This window comes from Peromyscus maniculatus, chromosome 23, assembly GCF_049852395.1.
Source record: "Peromyscus maniculatus bairdii isolate BWxNUB_F1_BW_parent chromosome 23, HU_Pman_BW_mat_3.1, whole genome shotgun sequence".
In the NCBI taxonomy this organism is placed as follows: Eukaryota; Metazoa; Chordata; class Mammalia; order Rodentia; family Cricetidae; genus Peromyscus; species Peromyscus maniculatus.
Genome location: NC_134874.1, coordinates 22,385,431 through 22,409,039, shown reverse-complemented (window position 1 = coordinate 22,409,039; position 23,609 = coordinate 22,385,431). Strand labels below are relative to the sequence as shown.

General features: G+C 44.2%; 1 protein-coding gene and 1 non-coding gene across 3 annotated transcripts in view; both read right to left on the bottom strand.

Moving 5' to 3' along the window:
• Caln1 (calneuron 1) overlaps positions 1–23,609 on the bottom strand; it is a 467,294-nt gene that overhangs the window by 57,331 nt on the left and 386,354 nt on the right. The gene's annotated exons all lie outside the window — the stretch shown is intronic.
• LOC121825561 (U6 spliceosomal RNA) lies at positions 13,074–13,181 on the bottom strand. Its single transcript, XR_006067887.1, has one exon. It is a non-coding gene; the product is annotated as a U6 spliceosomal RNA (small nuclear RNA).

The following is a 23,609-nucleotide window of genomic DNA, read 5'->3' as shown; positions in this document are numbered from 1 at the left end:
AAAAATACCACCCATAATAGGTAGTAACAGATTTTACTAAGATCACTGACTTCAGTAAAAACTAGATCTTGGGTCATTAACTCCCTTTACAGTGAAATATGATTGCTATCTTACACAATGTCTTCCTTTCAAAAGACTCAAGGAGGCTGGGGAGGTGGCTCAGTGGGTAAGGCTAATTCCTGTACAAAGCACAAGGACCTAAATTTGAACCACCACCACCCATGTAAAATCTGGGCACAACTGCACATGTCTGTAACCCCAGTATTCAGTGAGTGTGGTAGTTTGAATGAGAATGGCTACCATAGGTTCATAGATTTGAGTAGTTGGTCCCTAGTTGGTGGAACTGTTTTGGAAGGATTAGGAGGTGTGGCCTTGTCAGAGGAGGTGTGGCACTGGGGGTGGGCTTGGAGGTTTCAAAAGACCCACACCATTCCCAGTGTTCTCTCTTTCTCCCTGTCTCGTGGTTATGTTTCGATCTGTGAACTCTCAGTGGCTGACCCAGCACCATGCCCGCCTGCCTGCTGCCATGCTCCCTGCCATGCTGTTCACGGACTCACCCTCTGAAAGTGTAAGCCCCAAATAAACCCTTTCTTCTATAACATGACCTGATCGTGGTATTTTGACATAGAAAGAGAAAAGTAACCGGGATAGTGACAGAGATAGAGAGATCCTGATAGTACAGAATCGAATGGTTAAAAGCAGAGATTCTTGAACCCCAATTCTTCTTGTTTTATGTTTGCAATACTGAGGCTTTTTGAGCACATAGCAGCCAAACTTTTCTGTATTTGAAAAATATTTCCATTTTTTAAAGTCTTTTAAAGAAGTACTCAGCTAACTCAGACATCTGAGGGGATGCTGGGCAGGGCACCATGAGGACTTGGGTTCCACCCTCAGAGCTCACATAAAAAAGTCTGAGTGCATAGTAACACTTTACCCACTAAACCATTTCCCCAGGCCCAAATATTAGATTTAAAAACAAAAAATACATGTTTGTGTACCTGAGTGCAGCATCTGTGGAGGCCAGAAGAGGGCACTATACCCTCTGGAGCTGGAGTTATAGGTAGCTGTGAGCCATCCAATGGGGATGGTGGGAAGTGATCCATGGTGAGTGATGGGTCTTCTGCAAGACCTCTTAACTGCTGAGCCATCTTTCCAGGCCACCCCCAACATATTAGATTTTTGACCGTACATTATTTATGTATCTTCCTGCCTTTAGCACCATTGAAATCAATGCTGCATTGCTCAGAGTTAAGAATTCAATGCAGGAAGACAATGAAACACTGTTAGAATGATAATTCAGTCTGTGAGTCAAGGGAATTTAAGTAGTGTGCCTGAAAGTGTTGAATGGGGTGCTATAGCCCCCATTTCTGGTTGCCAGTTCTTCCTTGGGCATTTCACAGTTTTTATCTATCTGCAAGTCTTCAAAAGAGGTTTTCTCTAACCATTTCTTCATTTCTGTCTACAGCCAACTGTCTCCCGAGTTCCTTTGTCCTCTCCTCCTCCTCTTGGCCCAGTTACCCGAGCTCACTTAATCAGGCCAGAGGCTGAGGCAGAGATAGGCCGATGGCCCCAGGCAAGGGCTATGCAATTCTTCATTAATGTTAATGAAAAATAAGTCATTTAATTCATTCCTTCCATTGGAGAGAGGTCCAAGGACCAAAGAATCCTTCACCGAGATGTTTGATAAAAACACAAAACAATAATTAGAAATGGAAAAGGGTGGAATAAGTAATAGCTGTTTTCCTGATGATTCAGTAGCTATGAGGAGAATGCCATATTCACAGGAACACTGGATCCCGTGTTCACATTAGCGAGGAAGCAAGCCAAGAAGCTGCAGAGTCTTGGCGTGTAAGGAAACAGACTGAAATCATATCAGAATTTTGCAGGCTTAAACTGAGCAAGCTTACTTGAATTCAGAGCAGAAGCACTTCTTGGACTGGGCATCATTTTTCATTTGTTTCTTTGTGTTTCCAGTTTAAATATGAAATGCCCTCAGGTGCTCATGTGTAAAAACATAGAAGCCAGATGGTGGAGCTATTTGGGGAGGTGACTTTAGGAGGTGGTACCAAGCTGTAGGAAGTAGGTATCTTGTGAGGGGCAGGTCTTATCACAGGCCCCTTCCTGTCATGCTCTCTTGATATCCTTTCCACCATAGGTATAGAATCCCCTCCACCATATGTTCCGGCACCAAGATGTTCTGTCTAAGCATGTAAGTCAGGTGATCATAGACTAAACTATGATCATTGCTCCAAAATCATGAGCCGAAATGACTTTTTTCTCCTGTAAGTTGCTTCTGGCAGGTATCATTAATAATAATAGTAACCTACACATACCAAGCCTTACCTGATCCATGCCCTGTACTTGCATCACTTGCAGCTATCTTTAGAAGCACAGGTTATAGGTTGTACCCATCTAATTTTTCTATGAACTGTGATTTTCCCATCATCCTCTGACCCCTGGTTGACCTCATGAGTATATGAAATCAAGACTCTAAGCACTGACTTCATCTAGACAGACTCCAAATTCATGAGATCTCCTGGGCCCTCCTCTCATTCCAAGCCTGATGATCCATTGGTGAAGGATGTTTGATGTTTCATAGTGGTTGACAACTTGACAGGCATCACCATGGAGACACACCCATGAGTCTATCTGCGAGGGATTATCTGAACTAGGTTGATTGAAGAGATGACCCACTATTATGGCTGGTTTTAATGTCAACTTGCCCACAAATGAATCACTTGAGTAGGGAGCCTCACCCAAAGAATCATCCTGATTGCTTTGATTGATATGGGAATATCCACCCCAATTTGGGGTGGTACCTTCTGGGTGGTAGCAGCACAGAGATAAAGGAGGAGGGTTATTTTGCCCTTTGCTTACTTGGCCTTCCTCTTGCCACAGAGTTGATCTTCCCTATTGTGGTTGCTGCTGCTGCTGACTCCTTCGCTGATCACAGAATCAGAGTTTCCAAGCTTTTACAGGGACTAGAGGACCAGACTAGACTATTCTGTTCCTCGAAAAAACCCTGACTATAACACTCAGAATAAATGTGGGCAGCACCATCCCATAGGCCAGAGTCTTGGACTGAATTAAAAGGAGAAAGTGAGCTGAGCACCAGCATCCATCTCTCTCTGCTTCTTGACTGCAGAGGCAATGTGACCAGCTGCCTCATCCTCCCCACCATCACTGACTGTATCCCCTCAAACTGTGAGCCACAATAAATCTTCCTCCCTTAATTTTTATTGTTGTTGTTTTGTGGTGATTTTTTGTTTGTTTGTTTGTTTGTTTGTTTGTTTGTTTGAGACAAGGTTTCACAGTGAAGCTCTGACTGAATTGGAAATCATTTTGTAGATCAGGCTGGCTTTGAACACATTCATGCCTGCCTGCCTCTGCCTCTCTAGTGCTGAGATTAAAGACACTTACTAGGTATGTAGTCTTAAATTGTTTCTTGCTGGGCATTCTGTTGCAGCAATAAGGAAAATAATGATGACAGATGTCAGACCAGAATTTTTTTTTTTTTTTGTCAAAATGATCTTTTCTGGTTATTTAGCCCTGCATCCACATAGATGCACTTGGGTGAAGAGAAAATGGAATGACCATCCTGGGTCCTAGTTGAACCCATAATGGTGATGCACCAGTCACTAAGACATAACGTATAAAACATGGCACCATGCTGGTAGTCAAGAATGGGTCAGCAGGCCAGCATCATGTTATAAAACTTTTAAGGACCCCTAGGCACTGTCAAATTTGAAAGGTAGGAAGCAGGGGTTTCAGAACAACCTCCCAGAGAGCCTCTGTTCAGAGAACTAATGGCTGACACTTAGGCGATGTTCCTTTGGTCACAGCTACAGATCATGGCCCCATGGAAACACAGACTGATGCTGAAGCAAGTCTTCTAGTTCAAGCTTGACCATTCATCCCATGTGCATTGCCAAAGAGCAGTGCCTGGGCCAGATGCAGAGAGCTGCGCAGAGGAAAGAAACACAGGGCATCTCTATTACCTTGTGTGTGAAGATGTGTGTCTGACCTTGAACACAGGACACCACTTTCCACGGATGAGAAAAAGTGATATGTGCACACACATGTGCCTATGTGTGTGTGTGTATTACATCAAGTAAAGTACAATTGTGATAATTATGTCATTTTGACACAACCTAGGATCACCTGGGAAAAGAGAGTGCCAGTGAGGAATTGTTTAGATCAGGTTGGTCTGTGGGCACATCTGTGGGAGATTATCTTGACTGGGTTCACTGACATGGGAAGACCCAGCCTGAAGGTGGGTGGCACCATCTCCTGGTTTGGGGCCCTGGACTGTAGCAGAGTGGAGAAATCTAGCTGAGCATTAAGCATGTGTACATTCATTTTCTCTCTGCTCTGGACTGTGGTTGCTATGTGACCAGCTGCCTCAAGCTCCTGTATTGTTATTTCCACACAGTGATGGACTGTAACCTGGAATTCTGAGACAAAATAAACCCCTCACTACCCCTAAGTCTCTTGTTGTCAGGGTGTTTTGTTGTTGTTGCTGTTAGTTTGTTCCTTATCACAGCTGCAGAGACAAAACTATAACATGTTTCTATTTTGGTAGGCACCACAATAAATACATAAAGGGGCAGAGAGAGAGAGAGAGAGAGAGAGAGAGAGAGCGAGCGAGCACTTACTCTTCCCTGGCTTCCAGAATTGTATTCTTTTGACCACAATTTGCTTGGTGCCCATTTAATTTAATTTAATTTAATTAATCGTTTAATTTCCTTATGCCTACAACACCTCTTTGGGGATAAGTCTGCTGTTACTAAACAGCATAGGAGAAAAGTTCAGAAAGAGGCTCCCCTCAGGAAAACCCTATAGGTTATCAAATCTAAGTTCAAGATCAGTGTTCAAAGATGCTGATTGGATTTCCTGCCACCAGAATGTTAACCCGGTCCCTGATGTCACCAAGAGAAGATTTTCTTAGATGCTTCTAAGGCTCCTGGTGTACTTAGGCAGAAAGCTAGAGAGATGGCGTAGTCAAAAAGTACTTTCCAAACAAGCATGAGCATTTGGTCCCTTAGAAACTACATTAAAAAGTTGGGTATATGGCATGCATCTGTAACCCTAGTACTGGAGAACTGGAGGATCCCTGTGTTCTGTTGGCAAGTCAGTCTAACTAACTGAGCAAGCTCTGGGTTCAGAGAGACTGTGCATCCAAAACTTAAGGTAGAGAGCAATTGAGGAATACCCAGTATCAGCCTCTGGCCTCTACAGGTATACACACAGAAGTACATGTACACAAGTACACAAACACACACACACACACAGACACACACAGAAAGACACACAGAGAAAGAGAGACAGACAGACACACAGAGAGAGAGAGAGAGACAGACAGACAGACACACACACACACACACACACACACACAGAGAGAGAGAGAGAGAGAGAGAGAGAGAGAGAGAGAGAAGGATCCAGGGTGTTGTATTCAGGAGTGTAAGATTATGATAAAATACTATGAACAAAAGCCACTTAAGGAAGAAAGGGTTCATTTTAGTATAGGGTTCTGGAGAGACAGCGTCCATCAAGGCGGAAAAAGCATGGTATTAAGAACAAGAAGAGAGATCACATTTCATGCACACACAGGAAGCAGAGAGAGGGAATGGAAAACAAAGTGATGCTCTAAACCCTCACCCCTCACCCCCAATAATGTGCCTCCTCCAGCAAAGCAGCCCTCCATAACCTTTCCAAACGGTACCTTTGGACCATTAACCTGTTCCATCAAGGCACCAGTCACCAAGGGAAGATTTTCTAGAAGTGTTCAAATATGTGGACCAACAGCAGACATTTCTTATCCAAACCTCTGTTGCCTGTAAGTTGCTGGCTTACAGGATGAGCCTGATCCGTAAAGGCTGGTAAAATGTTACCTAATATGTGACTGCCTGCTGTGTCTCTGACTTTGGGGATCTAGACAGGAGAATCCTAAGCCCAATGTTGCTTCTTATAGCCAACAAAGGAATCCTCTGTAAGCCACCTGGGGTCCCGGACCTTGCTCTTTAGGGTAGAGCTGAGAAAAGATTAGCTTGTATACATAGCTCTCAAAAGATGGAGGGCAAATGCCAATGAGCAGAAGAGGAAGTGTCGGAAATGCAAATTAAAACTCCCCTGAGATGCCATCTTATCCGAGTCAGAATGGCTATCATTAGATAATGAACAGTAAATGCCGGCAAGGATGTGGAAATAAAAACTGCTGGCGGGAGTGTAAGGGGCTGGGGGCGTGCCTCAGAGGTGAAATGCCCGTCTAGAATCCCCCAGCGAGGAGCTGGGGTGTGGCTCAGTGGTAGAGCACCTGCTTAGAATCCCCCAGTGAGGGGCTGGGGTGTGGCTCAGTGGTAGAGAACCTGCCTAGAATCCCCCAGTGAGGGGCTGGGGTGTGGCTCAGTGGTAGAGCACCTGCTTAGAATCCCCCAGTGAGGGGCTGGGGTGTGGCTCAGTGGTAGAGAACCTGCCTAGAATCCCCCAGTGAGGGGCTGGGGTGTGGCTCAGTGGTAGAGCCCCTGCCTAGAATCCCCCAGTGAGGGGCTGGGGTGTGGCTCAGTGGTAGAGAACATGCCTAGTATGTAAGAGACCATAGATTTCATCTTTAGGAACACCAAAGGAGGAGAGAGAGAGAGAGAGAGAGAGAGAGAGAGAGAGAGAGAGAGAGAGAGAGAGAGAGAGAGAGAGAGAGAGGAGAGTAGGAGGGAGGGAGAGAGGGAGGAAGGGAATCAGGAGGAGTTAGAAGATTCCCACTCAAAGAAATGCAAATGCTTAAGGCGATAATGATGTTAAATGGATGCTAAGTGTTTAATAATTTGATTATTAAACATTACATACATAAAATATGTTTGTAGGAAATTACCACCATAGCCCACAAACATCTATAATTAATATATAGCAATAAAAAAATTAGGCATCTTAAAACAAAGGTCACCTTTAAATAGACATAGAAAAATGCTAACATCTGTTAGTCTGCATTCTGACAATTACTTCTTTACATCTGTCTTTGTTTGAAATGCTTCATAACTAAAGATTAATTTTTAGGGGAGAAAAGGTGAAATGATGAAATGTCAACAGGAGCTATCTTTGAACAGTAAAATCATTTTCCCCCTACCTCCTAGTTTTCAATATTTTCAAAAAAAAAAAAAACACATTGATTCTTTGTTCCTTTCATAATTAGGAAGAAAACACAAACTCCATTTTTAAAAAGTCATATAACCAATCAACCAAGGTAAATAGGAAAGTACTCAGGAGAAAAACGGATGAGGGATGACTCTGAGAAAATGAAAACAGAAAAGGCATAAAATTTGGTCCAATCTCATTAACTGGTACTTTACTTATTCTGAATTAATTAGCGGGCAGTTGGTTTAGGCCTCACACTGTCGGCAAAGAGAGATTGTCTGGTACCCGATGGAATTCCAGTTTTAATGATATTTAAATCCTATATTTTGATGACCTATGCTGTTTTCTTTTAATTAGTTTCTTTTTGGATAAGGGTCTTACTATGTCACCTTGGGTGTCCTTTAACTTGTGATAATCCTCCTGCCGCAGTGTTCTGAGTGCTAGAATGACAGACGTGTGCCACCATACATAGCTGAAAGCATACAAATCATCAATTGTGCATCAAACAAAGAGTGTTTTTGATTTCTTACAATAGTGGGATTAAATCCAAGACCCTGTGTGTAGGTTTAATGCGAACACTAGAGTGGTAGACCATTGAGGCACAACCTGGCTTCTCACTGGGGATTGGAGGCAGGTGCTCCACCACTGAGTCACGCCCCCAGCCCCTCACTGGGGGATTCTAGGTAGTTGCTCTACCACTGAGCCACACCCCAGCCCCTCACTGGGGGATTCTAGGCAGGTGCTCTACCACTGAGCCACACCCCAGCCCCTCACTGGGGGATTCTAGGCAGGTGCTCTACCACTGAATCACACCCCCAGCTCCTCAACTGGGGATTGTAGGCAGGGGCTCTACCACTGAGCCACACCCACAGCCCTCACTGGGGCATTATAAATTATTCTACCATTGATTCACTCCCTGTAGGCCTTTAGCTGCAAGTATCTTTAAGGCATGGGGCATGCTTTCCTCACAATTGGTTTTTCTTCCCTCCCCACAGGTCTAGACCCTTGACTGGTGGAGAATGCACACTTGTTGAAGGGATGATTAAGCCAACAAGGTAAAGCCAAACTGCAGGGAGATTTGTGCTTCACTTAAGAGAACAAACTCTTTAATGGCTGTTGGCTCATTAAGTGTTGAAGTAAATATTGTAGCTAATTAAATACAGCTTTATTTATTCACTTTCACAAGACCCAGCAGAACATCAATTACCAAATAAAAATTTAATGAATCAAACAGCTTTAAAATTATTCAATGTATTTGCTGCCGGTGTTCACTGACCACCTTTTCCAATTAGTCTGCGGTATCATAAAGCTTCGTTTGCGAGGAACTCTGACCTGGGGGAGTTTTCTCAAATACGGGCTACATCATTCGGGTCTCCAGTTATTCGGATCTCTCACCCACACACCTAAGTGTAATGGGAGGATAATCAGTCCGCAGGTTGGGTACATGCCTGTCTTAATTCTCTATTGCTGTGATAAAAACAAACAAACAAACAAACAAACAAAAACCCCACCCCCCAAAATCCCCAAACAAACAAACAAAAAAACCAAAGCCAAAATCTGACAAAAGTAACTTAGGGAGAAAGGATTTATTTGGCTCACAATTCCAGCGATAGTCCGTCATGGTGGGGAAATCACAGTAGGAGGAACTCAGGTCAGTTGGTCACATGACAGCCAGGCTCAAAAGACAGCAATAAATGTACACATGCTTACTACTGTGCGGCTCCATTTCTCGATAAAGAAAATATTTATTTTTAATTTTAATTTTGTGTATTTGTGTGTGTCGATATGGAGTTTGTATACCTGTGTCCATGGGCATCAGACTCCCCTTGGAGCTGTCTGAAGTGGGTGCTCAGAATTGAACTTGGATCCCTAATGAAAGCAAGTAGGTGAAACTTGAGCCAATCTGGAAATCAGGGACCAGACCCTTTAAGAAAGGCTGGTTCCTGTTCCTGGGTCTCCAGAGTCCTCAGGAGATTACAACTGTTACAAAGTGGTCCAAACGGGTAAGAGAACATATCCAAGGGAGGATACTCTGGGCAGGATCAATCAAGCAGGAGAGAGATGCGGGAGGGATGAGGGAGCCTGGAAAGAGTCTTACCCAAAGCCCTCCCCCCACAAAGGAGGTGGGGTTCCTACCTCTGGGGCTCCTCCCATCCCTGGGATGGGAACTGTTTTGTTTGTTCTAATAACATTGATCATTTTGTTTCTTTCTTTCTTTTTTTTTTTTTTTTTTTTTTGCTTCTGTGTAATTGGTATTTCTCAGTTCTGTGTCAATTTATAACTGTTACTTTCACTCACTCCAGTGTCAGCTGGGCCCAGGATCTGTAACTGTTGCTTTCTGTCAGAGACCTTCCCCTGAGGGCCTCTGCTTTCACATCCCCTGCCTCAGCTCTCTAGGTGTCACCGTCTCCCAGTGGTACCTTACTCTCCAACGATTACTTTACGTTCCAGTTCAAGATCTTATTTCTAGAACATAAAATTCTTTATTGATCCCACTAAATGAACTGGGCAGTACCCCTAAATAACCACCCTCACCCAAGGTCCCCATAATCCTGCAACAAAAGTACAGGCTCTTAAATGCTGAGCCATATCTGATGTCTCCATTTTTATGCAGCCCAGGATTTATTTATTTATTTATTTACTTATTTACCTACTTACTTATTTATTTAATATGTATACAGTGTTCTGTCTACATGTATGCTTGCAGACCAGAAGAGGGCACCAGATCTCATTACAGATGGTTGTGAGCCACCATGTGGTTGCTGGGAATTGAACTCAAGACTTTTGGAAGAACAGCCAGCACTGTTAACTGCTAGGCCATGTCTCCAACTCCCCCCTGCCCCCCCGCCCCGCCCAGGATTTCTTGCATAAGGAATGGCGCCACCCACAATGGGCATGTCTTTCAACTTCAATTAATGTAACCAAGATAATGCTCTAATAGGCATGCCGAGAAGCCCTTCTCTCAGGTGATTGTAGATTTTGTCAGGTTGACAACACTAACCATCACAATGCCATTGTAAATTCGGTGTCTCATCCTTGACAGTGCCCTCGCCACTGCCCAGCCACGAGATCATATCACATTTTATTCTCAAAGTCTCTCCCTTAACAACGCAGCTCACACAATCTCTTGTCCCCTTTTCCCACTCCACTTGTCCATCCTTTTCTTTTATAGCTGACCAGGGCTTTCTATTTTGTGGAAAAACATGAAATCAGGAGGCAGATGGTCACTTTACATCCATTTCCCTACAGATATGTCAATGCCTCAGCTATGATATGTGTGCCCCAAAGCCTCCTCTATTAGAAACATGGTCCTGAACTATAACTCAGATGTGGTCTGTGCCCCCTAGAAAACAACAACAAAACTTCATCTAATGGAAGATTGGTCCCCAATGTGGTTGGTACTAGAGGGAGGTGGGGAATCTTCAAGAAGAGAATATAGACATGGAATTCTATTCAGCTATAAGGAAAAAGGAAATTACGAATTTTGCTGGGAAATGGATGGAACTGGAAAACATTACATTAAGTGAGTTGACCCCAGGCTCAGAAAGACAATCACCACAGGTGACCTCCTATATGTGAATCCTAGCTTCTAATTTTGATATATGTGTATTCTCATGGGAGGCCAGGGAGCTATAAAGGGGCCAATGAGAGGAAAATGAAGAGTCTTAAGGGAGGGAGGTAGGGGGATGGAGAATAGAAGATTTGACATAGAAATATTTAAGTGGAGATGAAGGGCAGGAAGATGATGGGAAGGATGGATGGGGGCGTCAACCAAAGCAAAAAAAAAAAAAAAGTCTATGCAGACCTGCAACTTTGTAAGATAAGCCAGGTGGATCTCTGTGAGTTTGAGGCCATCCTGGTCTACAGAGCGAGTTCCAGGACAGGAGCAAAGCTTACACAGAGAAACCCTGTCTCAAAAAACCAAAAATAAGTAGATAAGTAAGTAAATAAGTAAGTAAGCAAGCAAGTAAGCAAATAAATAAATAAATAGATGATAGATAGAATAAATAAATAAATAAATAAATAAATAAATAAATAAATAAATAAATAAATAAATAAATAAATAAATAAATAAATAAATAGAAAAAGGGGGAGACAAAGAAGTGGGGCCTGGCGGCAGGTGTTTAGGAAATAGAGTGCACCACTCTCCGGAGAGAGCTTCGTGCAGAAGGTAAATTCACATAAAAGAGCAAGAATGGGCAAAAGTTCTGGCCATTCAAACTTGACCTTGAAGACCCACGTGGTGGAGAGAGCCAACCCCCGCCACTTATCCTCTGACCTCCACACACATGCCACTGCGGTTCCCCCAAGACAGCTAAGAAAATAAATAAGTACATAAACCAACAAACAAATGCGACAAAACATTAAATAGACAATTAGACTAAGGATGGGGAGATGCCTCAGCAGGTAAAAACATTTGCCCAGATCCTTGCAGCCCAGATAAAAAAGCTGGATGCTATGTCAGACATCTGGAATCCCAGCACCCCAAGATGGGAAGAAGAAACAGGAGAATCATGGAGGAGTGTGGTCTAGCTAGCTTTAAATATGTAATGCAGCAGAAAAATAACAGAAGACCGGGCTCCAACAAGGTGGAAGTTACAAACTGACTCCTAAAAGTTGCCTTCTAACTTCCACATATGTGCCATAGCATGTACATTCTTCTCTCTGTCTCTCTGTCTCTCCCTCCCTCCCTCTCTCTCTCTCTTTCTCTCTCTCTGCCTCCCTCCCTCCCTCTCTCTCTCCCTCCCTCCCTCCCTCCCCCTCCCCCTTTTCACACGTACAATCAACTTTTATTTTTAAAGAATCATTTTATTTTATCGGTATGTCTGTATGTGGGCATGTGCCCATGAGTGCAGGTGTCCACAGAGGCCAGAAGAGGGCGTGTATCCCCCCCCAAAGCAGAGTTTCAGGTGGTCGTGAACTGCCTAACATGGGTGGTGGGAACCAAACTTGGATCCTCTGCAAGAGCAGGACATCCTCTTATCCATTAAGATATATCCATAGCCCTGAATAAGTAAATACTAAAAAGAGCAATGCTGATCCCTTTCTTCCTTTTGGCTTCTCTTGCTACATGGTCTCTCCATCTTGTACAAGCTTCCGTCACTATGCCACCTACAATAGTGTGGTATGGGGGAGGGGCTGCCTAATTTTGAATTTTGTTCCACCAAAAGCGTGAGCTAAATATACCTTCCTTCTTTATAAGAAACAAAACATCAGGTATTATGTTATAGCAGAGAAAAGGGGGGTTCCATTGACCTCCTCATAGCAACACTATGAACTCATATATAGTACAAAATACATCCAAGGTACAGCAAGGACCAAGTCCCAAGACAGCACTTTACCTTCCTTCTTTACACCCTGCTAGAACAAGTCTCCCTTGTGAGCTGTAACCCAGCCTCGCTTGTTTCTCTCGAGCTCATTTTTCTTCCTCACACCGTCAGTTCTCCCCTTTGCTGGATCTTCCCCATCAGCATACAAATGAGCTGTCATTTTTCTTCCATTTCAGGAACGAAAATAGAAATCTAAACTCATCTTCACCCCATGTTTCTTCCCATACTGCCTTTTGTCTCACCTTAACAGCTAAATTCACCCCCAAGAACTCATGGCGCTTACTGTCTGGAGAGTCTCTTCTCCAGGTCACTCACACATGCGCTTCATCATGACACCCAGAACTCTTAGTCAAGGTCATCAATCAACTCCATGGCGATTTGCAACGGTTCGTTTGTTCTTTAACTTGTCAGTAGGTAGCAATCTATTTCAACTGCCACGTGAATGCTGAGAATCAGAAGGGACTGCACTGACAAGTGAGCCAGGATAACAGGTGTGCACTTGCACTTCCTGAAACCCAGGAAGCTGGTGTGATGGCCTGACCTTGGGGAGTTTTGGCATCTGAAACTCCTTCCTTGCACAGGACATCACACTTCTGGGCCTCCTGCTACTCCCTCTTTGTGAGTATGGACCACTTCATGGATTTGTGTGTCATACTTGCATAGGGGCCATGCTAACCTTCTGTTTGGTTCCAACTTTAGTATATGTGCTGTTACCATAGTGAGCATGACTGTCTCTTTTGCTGGTGTCTCTATTTGTCAGGTAGGTGTGTGGAATGCTTCTGTTTCCAATGTCCTCTCACTTGCAGAGCAATCTGCTCCAGCCCCGTGGTTGAAGTTCAGGAGCACATGGAAGGTGTACCTTTGGCTGGAACCTTTACTCTATAAATTTCAAACTTGTGTTTCTCATTGTCTCCTCAAACTGTCCACTTTGATGTCTGTGATTGTCAATACTGATGGTCAATATTGAGTGATAGACAATATTGATGGCCAATATTGATTATCTTCTTGACAGGATCTAGAATCCCAAAAGAGACACACCATTGGGCATGTCTATAAGGGATCTTCAAAATTGGAGTTCATTGAGATGGGAAGATCCACCCTGAAATTTGACAGCACAGTTTCATCTACTAGGGTCTTGAACTCAATGAAAAGGAGAAAGTGAGTGGAGCACCAGCATTCATCTCTCTCGGCCTCCTGACTGTGGATGTGATGTGAGCAACTGCCTCAGGCTCCTGCTGCCATGCCTTCCCCGCCATGATTGACTGAACCTTCAAACTGTGAGCCCAAATAAACACTTCCTTCCTGAAGATGTTTTTATTGTAGCAATTAAAAAAAAAATCAATGAATGCAGTATCTAACAGGCATTCCATTCCAATCTTAGCACGTTCTGTGTTGTGGTTTGAATGTGAAGTGCTCCCTCAGAGGCTCATGGTTTTGAACATTTGGTTCCAAAAGGGTGCTGTTTTAGGGGTTGTGCAAGCTTTAGCTTGAAGAAGTAGGTCACTGTGGTTGGGAGAAGACTTGAGGTTTATAGTCCAGCTCAGTTTCTGGCCCTCTCTCTGCTTCCTGATCCAAATGGATGTGAGCATGCTCTCCTACCACAGCTACCATGGTGGACTATATCCCCTCTAACCATGAGCCAAAACTACCTCTCCTGCCGTAAGTGGCTTCATGTCAAGTATTTGGCCATAGCAATAAGAAAAGTAACCAATAGAGGCTACATTGGACTTCTAGTTTTTCTTACCAAGTCCAGGCATCTCAGTGAATGCCAAGTCCATCTCCCCAGTTGCTCAGATGCAAATTTTCAATTTTAGTTTAGTTCAGCCATGACTCACCTCTGGTAGACACTCTTATCTCTTTCAAAATGTATCCAACATCTGCCATTTTTCCCTACCCCATTGCTACTCTGTGTGCTGGACCAAATTCCTCAGAATTGAAACATTCTTTCTTGGAGGGAGGATGGAGGCCCATGGGACTCGGGAAGGGAGCGAATGCCCCAAATTCAGTGAAGATGGAACCTAAGGCCATCCCAAGGTTATAGAAGCAGTAAATGACAGCTGGGTAGGAGACTCCAACTAGCCAAGCTACAGCAGGTCATGCAAGAAGCTTCCAGGGATGCAGCTTTCATGAGTCATGCTGAGTTGGGCTTCTCAGTGAGTGATACAGCTGCCTTGAAGTCATCCCTGCTCCTGTAAGTAATCTTCATCCACACTCCCATCAGGAACCCTAATAAACTCATTGATTCACCAAGCTAGACTTTGGGGTCATCACTGCTTTGGGAGGTTGTGGTTCTAGGGTAAGTAGCTATGTGTGTATCATATCTCCTCAGGAAAAGTCTCCCATGACACTAGGCTGGTGTAATTCACCATCAGCTCCCATTTCAACTATTGTCAATGATGACCTGAAGGGTCTCCTGTTTCCACCCAGGGTCTCTCTTAGTCTACATAAGACAGCTAGAGTGGTCCTGGTCGTCTGTGTCTAGTTACATCATTCTCCTCAGAGCTCTCTAGTGGATTCCCTTTTCTAACAAGAGATGAAGTCCTTCCCCTGAAAGGCACTTCTTCCCCACCTTATGCCTCTAACTCATCAACTTTTCCAATTGGTCAATGCTAATCAATTTGCATTGAACTTTTAGTTATATGTAGCTGGTGATCACTGTATTGTTCTCATCAACTCTATAACTTATTTTTCTACCCTTTGGTGCATTCAGAAGTTGGTTATTTCTGAAAATGAAATTAATAGAGAACTTATCCTCTTCCTTAAAATATAAAAGTTCACAGGACAAGACTTCTTTTGCTGTGCCTTGGGTGCTTGGTATTTGCTGAATGGATGCTCTTTACCCGGAGTGTAACATTTTAAGAGCCAACATTTGCTTTTATTTTAATTTTGTCATTAGAGTCATTTAACTGTGTGTGTGTGTGTGTGTGTGTGTGTGTGTGTGTGTGTGTGTGTGCGCGCGTGCGCGCGTGCGCGTGCGTGAATATAGGTACCCATGTGTGTGTGGGAACACCATGTGGTACATGTTGTACAGTGGTCAGAGGATAACTTGTGGGAGTCAGTCCTCTCCTTCCACCATGTGGTCCTGGAGACTGAACTCAGGCCTTCGGACTTGGTGGTAGGAGCTTTACCCATTGAGACATCTTGTGGGCTCCGTCTTTCTCAATTTTAAATATTTTCAGAATTTGTTCTCGGCTCTCTCTACATCCTTGCCTTAATTTATTACAAAATGCACTGTTTCCCTGAAACATGAAATGTCACTTTTCTATATTAAATTATGTCACAAAAATTGTGTCATTAGAGACAGTTAATGTCATCCTTTCATTAAGTGTACCAGATTGCTGAGTTTTTATAGTCTGTCTACCAAAAGACTGTTGATCACGAACTCTTCCTTGCTGATGTCTGTCTCCAGGCTCCTTACTTGATTTTTAATAAAAGTAACTGGAGGAGTTTGGAGAGCACTTCTAATCTCCCATAGAGACGGGCAAGGTTTGTAACAACTTTTACTGTGGACACACTCACAGTGTGGTCAGGGGTTGCTTGCTACTGTAATTCCATCCCATTGCAGTGATAAAACACGATGGCCAAAAGCAACTTGAGGAGTCAAGGGTTTGTTTGGCTTACACTTTCTGGTCCCCGTCCATCACTGAGCTCAATCAGGGCTGGAACTCAAGACTAGAATCTGGAGGCAGTAACCATGAAGGAATGCTGCTTACTGGCTTGCTGTCAGACTTACTCACATGCTCAACTAGACTTCTCATACAGCCTAAGCCCACCTGCCTAGGGATGGTGCTGCCCACAGTGGGCTGGATCCTCCACACCAAGTAAGACTCAAGTCAAGACGATCCTTCACAGTCATATCCACAGGGCAGTCTGATCCAGTCCAGTCCTTAACTGAGGCTCTCCTCTCAGATGACTCTAGGCTGTGTCAAGTTGGCAAGTAAAGCTAACTAGGACACTTGCCTATCGGTATCTTCTTCATGGACGCCAGCGGAAGTAAAGAGTCGTTAGTGGCCCTGCTTAGAGGGTGCATGTGAGAATGAAAGGTTAGAAGTCTGGGCTGGGGAGATGGCTCAGTGGAGATCTGAATTTGAATCCCCAGAATCCATGTAAAGAAATGAGGTGTGGATGGGAGGCTGAGAGAGGAGAATCCTCAGAAGCTCATGTGCCAGCTAGCCTGGTACACATAGCAACAAACAAGAGACCCTGTCTCTAACATGGAGGAAGGCAAGGTCTGAAACCTGACCTCTACATGTGCACTATGGAATTCATATATCCACACATCACACATACATACACACAACCTCCCACACACATGAACACATCTCTCTCTCTCTCTCTCTCTCTCTCTCTCTCTCTCTCTCTCTCTCTCTCTCTCACACACACACACACACACACACACACACACACACACACATACACACACACACACAAGAAATTTGGAAATCTGAGGCTATCAGGCTCAGATTAAAATCCAAATATTTCCCTCTGAGACCAGTGGTTTCTCATCAAACACACCTCGACAAATTTTCTCAAGGTGCCAAAGCAAGACCGGCATGATGGCTGAGCAGGTAAAGGCACTTACAATCAGGCCTGATGACCTGAGTCCAATCCCCAGGACTCAGTGGAGGGAGAGGGCCAATGCCTGCAAATTTTTCTTGACTGCCACTTGGCATGTTGTGATGCAAGTGCACCCTCACACAAATAATACAAATACGGACATGAATAAATGAACGTGATACAATTTAAAATACATCAGCCACTGGTGGCCCTTCTTAGTGATGCTGTGGACCAAACCAGGGGCTCCACACACACACCTGGCCAATGCTCTCCCACTGAGTTTCATCCCATGTGATACTTATTGAAATGAGCATCCCTAGGCTCTTCTCTAGACCTCCTGGTTCAGAACCCTGGCAGGCTGAGCCCAGAAATCTACAACACGAACACGCAGTAGACTCAGAGACTCACCATGCTGCCTATTTTGTGAAGAGGATAGAATAGATGCATCTCTCTGTATCCATGGGAGACTGCCTCAGAAGCACTTGTGGATACCTACTATGATGATGCTTCCTTCTTCAATAAAAGATGTGTTTTATTTTTAATTGTGTGTGAGTGTGTGTGTGTGTGTGTGTGTGTGTGTGTGTGTGTGTGTGTGTGTGTGTAGGAGGATCTGTACACATGAGTGTGTGTGCCCAAGTAGTCCAGGAAGGGGTATTGGATTCCATGGATCTGGAGTTTCAAGTGGTTGTAATCCACCCAACCTGGGTGCTGGGAACTAAACTCATCTGGAAGAGCAGCAGGTGCTCTTAACTGCTGAGCCTTCTTCCCAGTCCCAGAGGACGCTTATTTATACAAAATGGTGTGAATTATCTTGCGGAGCGCATCCCCTCCCATATGCTTTAAATTACTTCTGTATTACTTATTACAGCTAATGCAATGTAAATGCAATGCAAATAGCTGCTATACCATATTGTCTAGGGAATAATGACAAGGGGGAAAACCGCCTGTGCACGTTGAGTACAGACATAATTATATTTTCTGGATATATTTGATACACGGTTGGTTAAACCTATGAATACAGAACCCACAGATCCAGAAACCCAACTGTCATCTCTTGAGATTCTTTTCCATAGGGGAAATGATACTACTTTAAGAGGTTTTAAAATGTGTTTATTTATTTGTTTCGTGTCTGTGCAGTGTGTGTGTGTGTGTGTGTGTGTGTGTGTGTGTGTGTGTGTGTGTGTGTGTAGGGGGAAGTGTACATGCCATGGAGAACATATGAAGGGCAGAGGACAACCTGTGGGGTTCTGTTCTTTCCTTCTATCATATGGGTACCAAGGATTGAATAGAGGTCATCAGGCTTGGAAGCAAGCCTTACCCACTACTTCAAAATGAACAGGAGCTGGGCAGGTTCAATTTCAATTTGCTGTTTCTATTTTCAGTGATATCTGGAGGTTCTAATATTTATTAGAAGCATGTCCTTGTTGGTTTTAACTATCAACTTGATACATACAACCTAGAGTCACCTGCAAAGGGAGTCTCAATTGAGGACTCAATTTGCCCAGATCAGACTAGCTTATGGACATCTCTGTGTGGGATTGTCTTGATTGTTAATTGATGTAGGAGGGCCCAGTCCACTGTGGGTGGTATCAATCCCTGAGCAGGTGGTCCTAGGCTGTATAAGAAAGATAAACATGAGCCAGAGAACAAGACAGAAAGCAATGTCCCTCCGTGGTTTCTGCTGCTAGCTCCTTCTTGAGTCCCTTCCCTGAATTCTCTCAGTAAGAGACTGTGACCTGATGTGTAAGCCAAATAAACCCTTCTTTTTCTAAGTTGTTTTCGGTCATGGTGTTTGTCATAGCAACAGAAAGGAACTTGGAACACAACAAAAACCAAGAGAACAGAAAGATAGGAGAAGAAATAAAACTACGGTTTTGTAAGCCGCGCACACGTGGTGGCATGACCCTTTAAGCCTCAGAGGCAGGAGGGTCTCTGAGTTCGAGGCCAGCCTGGTATACAGAGTGAGTTCCAGGATAGCTGGAGCTACACAGAGAAACCCTGCCTCAGGGGGGAAAAACAAACAAACCAACAAGAACAAAACAAAAACAAAAAACAAAAAAGAACCCCAACCAAACAGACAATCCCCCTCCCCTAAAATATAGCTATGCTTTTGTTTAAAATGTCACCACTAAAGCATGGCATTTGAATAAGATATTTTAATAAAGTGGCAGAATATAACACAAATACTTAGTTTCCCTTACATTTTCTCTCAATTTTAGAAACAAAAGCACAGAGGTACAATGGAAAAATTACTTAATATCATGAGCTAAAACTATAAATTACTGTGAATAAATTGGCAAGGAAGTTGACATTATGAAAAATGGCAACAATAAAAACATAATTGATGGAGAAATGAAGAAGCATTTATTCTCAGAGAAAAAGACTGAATATCATTTTTTAAAACATTCCAGTTATTGAGGGGAGAGCTGGCTCGGCAGGTAAAGGTACCTGCCACCATGACTAACAGTCTGAGTTTGGTCCCCAGGCAGGACCCATATAGCAGAAGGAGAGAAAACAACTCCTGAACGCTGTCCTCTGACCTCCACTTGTGCTCAGTTGCACAAGTGTACTACTCCCCCCACATACACAAAATAAATAAATGTAAAAAATGCCAGTTGTTTTCATGTTAATGTGACGTTAATCTTGGTTTTGGATTTCACATTTCAATTTCACAGGCTATGGAGCTCCCTGGGAGATACACCTCTGAGTGTGGCTATGAGGGTGTTTCCAGAGAGGTTTAGCACTGGAGCCTATTGGAAAGAAACTTTATAATAAGTAGAACACCTGGGCCTCCTCTCAAACTCTGAGAAAGGTCTTGTGGGACTGCAGCCCAGAGGCAGAGCCTGCTGAGACTTCACTTCTGCCTGGTTGCTAAGTGTTCACCATAAAAGAGAAAGGAATGTGTTGGGTGCTCTTCACTCCCAGAAATTGTGAGAAAGAACTACGGTGACTTCATAATTCTTTAACCAAAATAGAACACACTTAAAAAGTGTGTGTGTGTGTGTGTGTGTGTGTGTGTGTGTGTGTGTGTGGTGTGTGTGTGTGTGTGTGTGTAATCTCTATAGCTCATGTTTTCCTACAACTTGCTATGCAGCTGAGGATGACCTTGAGCTTCTGATCCAGGCGATGGGATTACAGGTGTGTGCCACCATGCCCCACCATACCAGGGATCGAACCCAGGGCCTCACACATGCTCGGCAGGAGCTCTACTGTCTGAGCCCCAGCTCCCAGAAGAACACATTTCAGCATGAAATCATTATAGTAGGACAAGGTGAATTTTCCATGAACCAGTGAGACCGCTCAGGTGGGACTCTCCAGAGCATCACTGAGAAGAAACCACGAACCTCAGTGGGAAGCTGTGGGTGGCACCAAATCTCTAGAGGTGGCAGTAGAGGGAGGTGACTGGCTGGGATGAAGGTGGCTTTTTACTGCATGAAGGAGGCTGCTGTTAAGCAGTCCTGAGCGAATGAAGGGCAGCGAGTGTCACTGAAGGCGTGGAAATACCCAGGTGAGAAAGAGGTGACCTTAACCATCTGCCAAGTGCAGAGAGCTGGGACACTGGATCCTCACAGCGGTCCAGTGACTAAGAATGATGACCACCTTTCCTGTCCCTGTCCCTGGGATGGGTAATATGGAACCCACAGGTGTGGGGGCTTCAGGGAGGGCAGGAGAACTGAGGAGGAAAGAGAAACTGGTCAAGCAAGCCCTTTCAAACTAACTGGGGAAGGGAGGGGATGCTGGTGGCAGTGAGCGCCTGTTCAACGTGCAGTTTTGCTCATGACACACTTCAAGTGATCATAGCAAAGAGTGTGTGTGCTGGTGTGTGTTCATGTGTGTGCTGGTGTGTGTTCATGTGTGTGTGTATTCATTTATGTGTTTTGTGTGTTAAGTACCTTCAAGTGTATGCTTGTGTGCAATATGTATATATGTACATGTTCATATGTCATTTCTGTGTGTGTGTGTGTGTGTGTGTGTGTGTGTGTGTGTGTAGGCCAGAGATCAACCTTGGTATAATTCCTCAGGAGCCAACTACCTTGTTTATATTTTTTACGATTGATGGATTACAGTGTTCTGTCTGTGTGTATCCCTGCAGGCCAGAAGGGAGCACCAGATCTCATTACAGATGGTTGTGGGCCACCATATGGATGCTGGGAATTGAACTCAGGACCTCTGGAAGAGCAGCCAGTGCTCTTAACCGCTGAGCCATCTCTCTAGCCCCAACTACCTTGTTTATTGAGTGAGAGTTTCTCACTGGAATGTGGGGCTTGCCAGTTCTGCTGGGCTATGGGCCAGGTGAGTCCCAGTGCCCCACTCCCTGTCTCCCCCTCCCCCATGCCGGGATCACAGGTGCGCACCACCATGTCTGGCTTTTGTTCCCACATCATGCTAGAGATCAGACCCAGGTTCTCAAGCTTGTGTGGCAAGCACTTGATCAACTGAGCCATCTCCCCAGCCTGACAAAGAACTTCCTTCTCTTTATTGTGGACATATACTGCGCATAAATGCCAGCAGGCATTTGAGTGCCAGGCCACTCGTGTTGAGGTCACATGACAACTTTTGGAAGTAGGTTCTCTTCCTCTATCATGTGGATCCTTGGCAGCCATCTTGCTGGCCCACAAAGGACCTTTTCATTACCTAAGAGTGACCCGAAAGATCTGAGCCATGCAATCATTTGCTAAAAGAGATCAAAGGAAATTAAAGGGTAAGAAAAGACAAAAATAGAGTTGCTTTATTTAAAAACTGTATTTGTTCAGTCTCAGAATTATGTAATAACATAAGATATTTAAACGAATCACAATTGGAAAAACTTGCACAATTAGAATAATGTTATCTCTGTGCTCAGAGTAAGGGACACCATGTCTTGGGGCCATGCTGACTAGTTTTAGTACGTCAAATGTGATGGTGGGGCGCTCATAGGATAACCTACCCAAATTCTCCTGTAAGGTGTATGAGAGGCAGGACCTTGTTTAGAGAGGGTGAGAGGAGCTTTCCAGGAGTAAAAAGGTAGGGGCTGGGAAGACAGTTCATCGGATGAGGCACGGCACCTCAGTTTGATCCTTAAAACCCATGTTAAAAACAAAGATGCCAAGCATGATGGCACTTGTTTGTAATCCCAGTGCTAGGGAGGCCAAGACAGGCAGATGCCTCAAGTTTGCTGGCCAGACATCCTGGGCTACTTTGCAAACTGCAGGCCAGTGAGAGACCCTGTCTCAACAAACAAACAAATGAACAACAACAACAACACTCTGGCCAGCCCCTAAGGAATGACATCTGAGGTTGTCCTCTGGCCTCCACATGAACTTGAACACACACACAAAACAATGGAAGGGTAGTGAGATGGCACCCGTCACAAAGCCTGATGATCTGAATTTGATCCCTGGGTCTACTTAATGGAAGACAACAACCAGTTCTTATAAGTTGGCACGTGACCTCCACATGTGGTCTGTGACATGTGTGCTATTTCCGTGAATGCCTGAATGAATAAATGCAATAAAAATGTTTTGTTTGTTAGTTTTTGAAACAGTCTCTCTACATAGCCTTGGCTCTACCAGAACTCACTATAGAGACCAGGCTGGCTTCAAACTCCCAGAGGTGTACCTGCTTCTGTCTCTTGGGTGCTGGGATGAAAGGTGGGAGCCACTAGTTTCCTCTGCTGAAGGAGTACACAGAGCTTTGTGAGGTTTCTGAATGTTGTAATAACCTGGTCCCTCCCTTGGCTATTTTCCCAGAAGTAGCAGGGGAATAACCAGGGTGATCAGTTCTCAGGCTCAGAGAACAAATGGAAAAGATACACTGAGGACCAGCAGGGTCCAAGGGATGCCAAAGAGGCAACATAGCAGCAGCAGCAGCAAAGGGCAAGACAATAACCATGGCAACCTCTGTGGTACTCTGGGTACCACTCTGATTTCTATAGTCCCCTAGGGATGAGACCTGAGTCAGAACTCCATGCCATTCTGCTAAGAGGAATGTAGAAGTAGAATTTGACCAAGGAACACCATGTATTTGGCTACAAACATCTATGCATCACGAGCTAGATCTGAGGAAAGCGGGGATTCAAGATTCTTACATTTCCCCACAATTGCTCAAGGTTGATTAGTTTGATCCTTAAATTGTGCTCATCAATGTTAAGGTGAGACTTGGGGGAAAAATTAGCCTGACATGGTGCTAATTCTACATTCTAGAGCATTCTCCTTGGGTCAATTCTATTCCCTCTGCCAGCTTGTATTCCGGCTCGGGAGGAACATGATTACTTCCTCATTACTCTCAAGTGCACTTTGCTCTGCCTGTCTGTGGCTGTGTGTCCCCAGCTGTCCTTTAAATTCAGGAATTATCCAAGACTCACACACACATCTGTTAGCATTCTTCCCCTTGGCTTCTCCTTCCCTCCTTTTCTCTTTCAGTTTCTTACAGCTGGACCTCATATATCCCAGGATGTCTTTGAGCTCACTATGGAGTAACTTAAACTCCTGATCCTTCTGCCTTTATCTCCCAAGTGCTGGGATTACAGGTGTGCACCACCACACCTAGTTTACCTTTTGCTGGGAATTGAACCCAGGGCTTCACGCATGCCAGGCAAACATTCCACCAGACACTTAG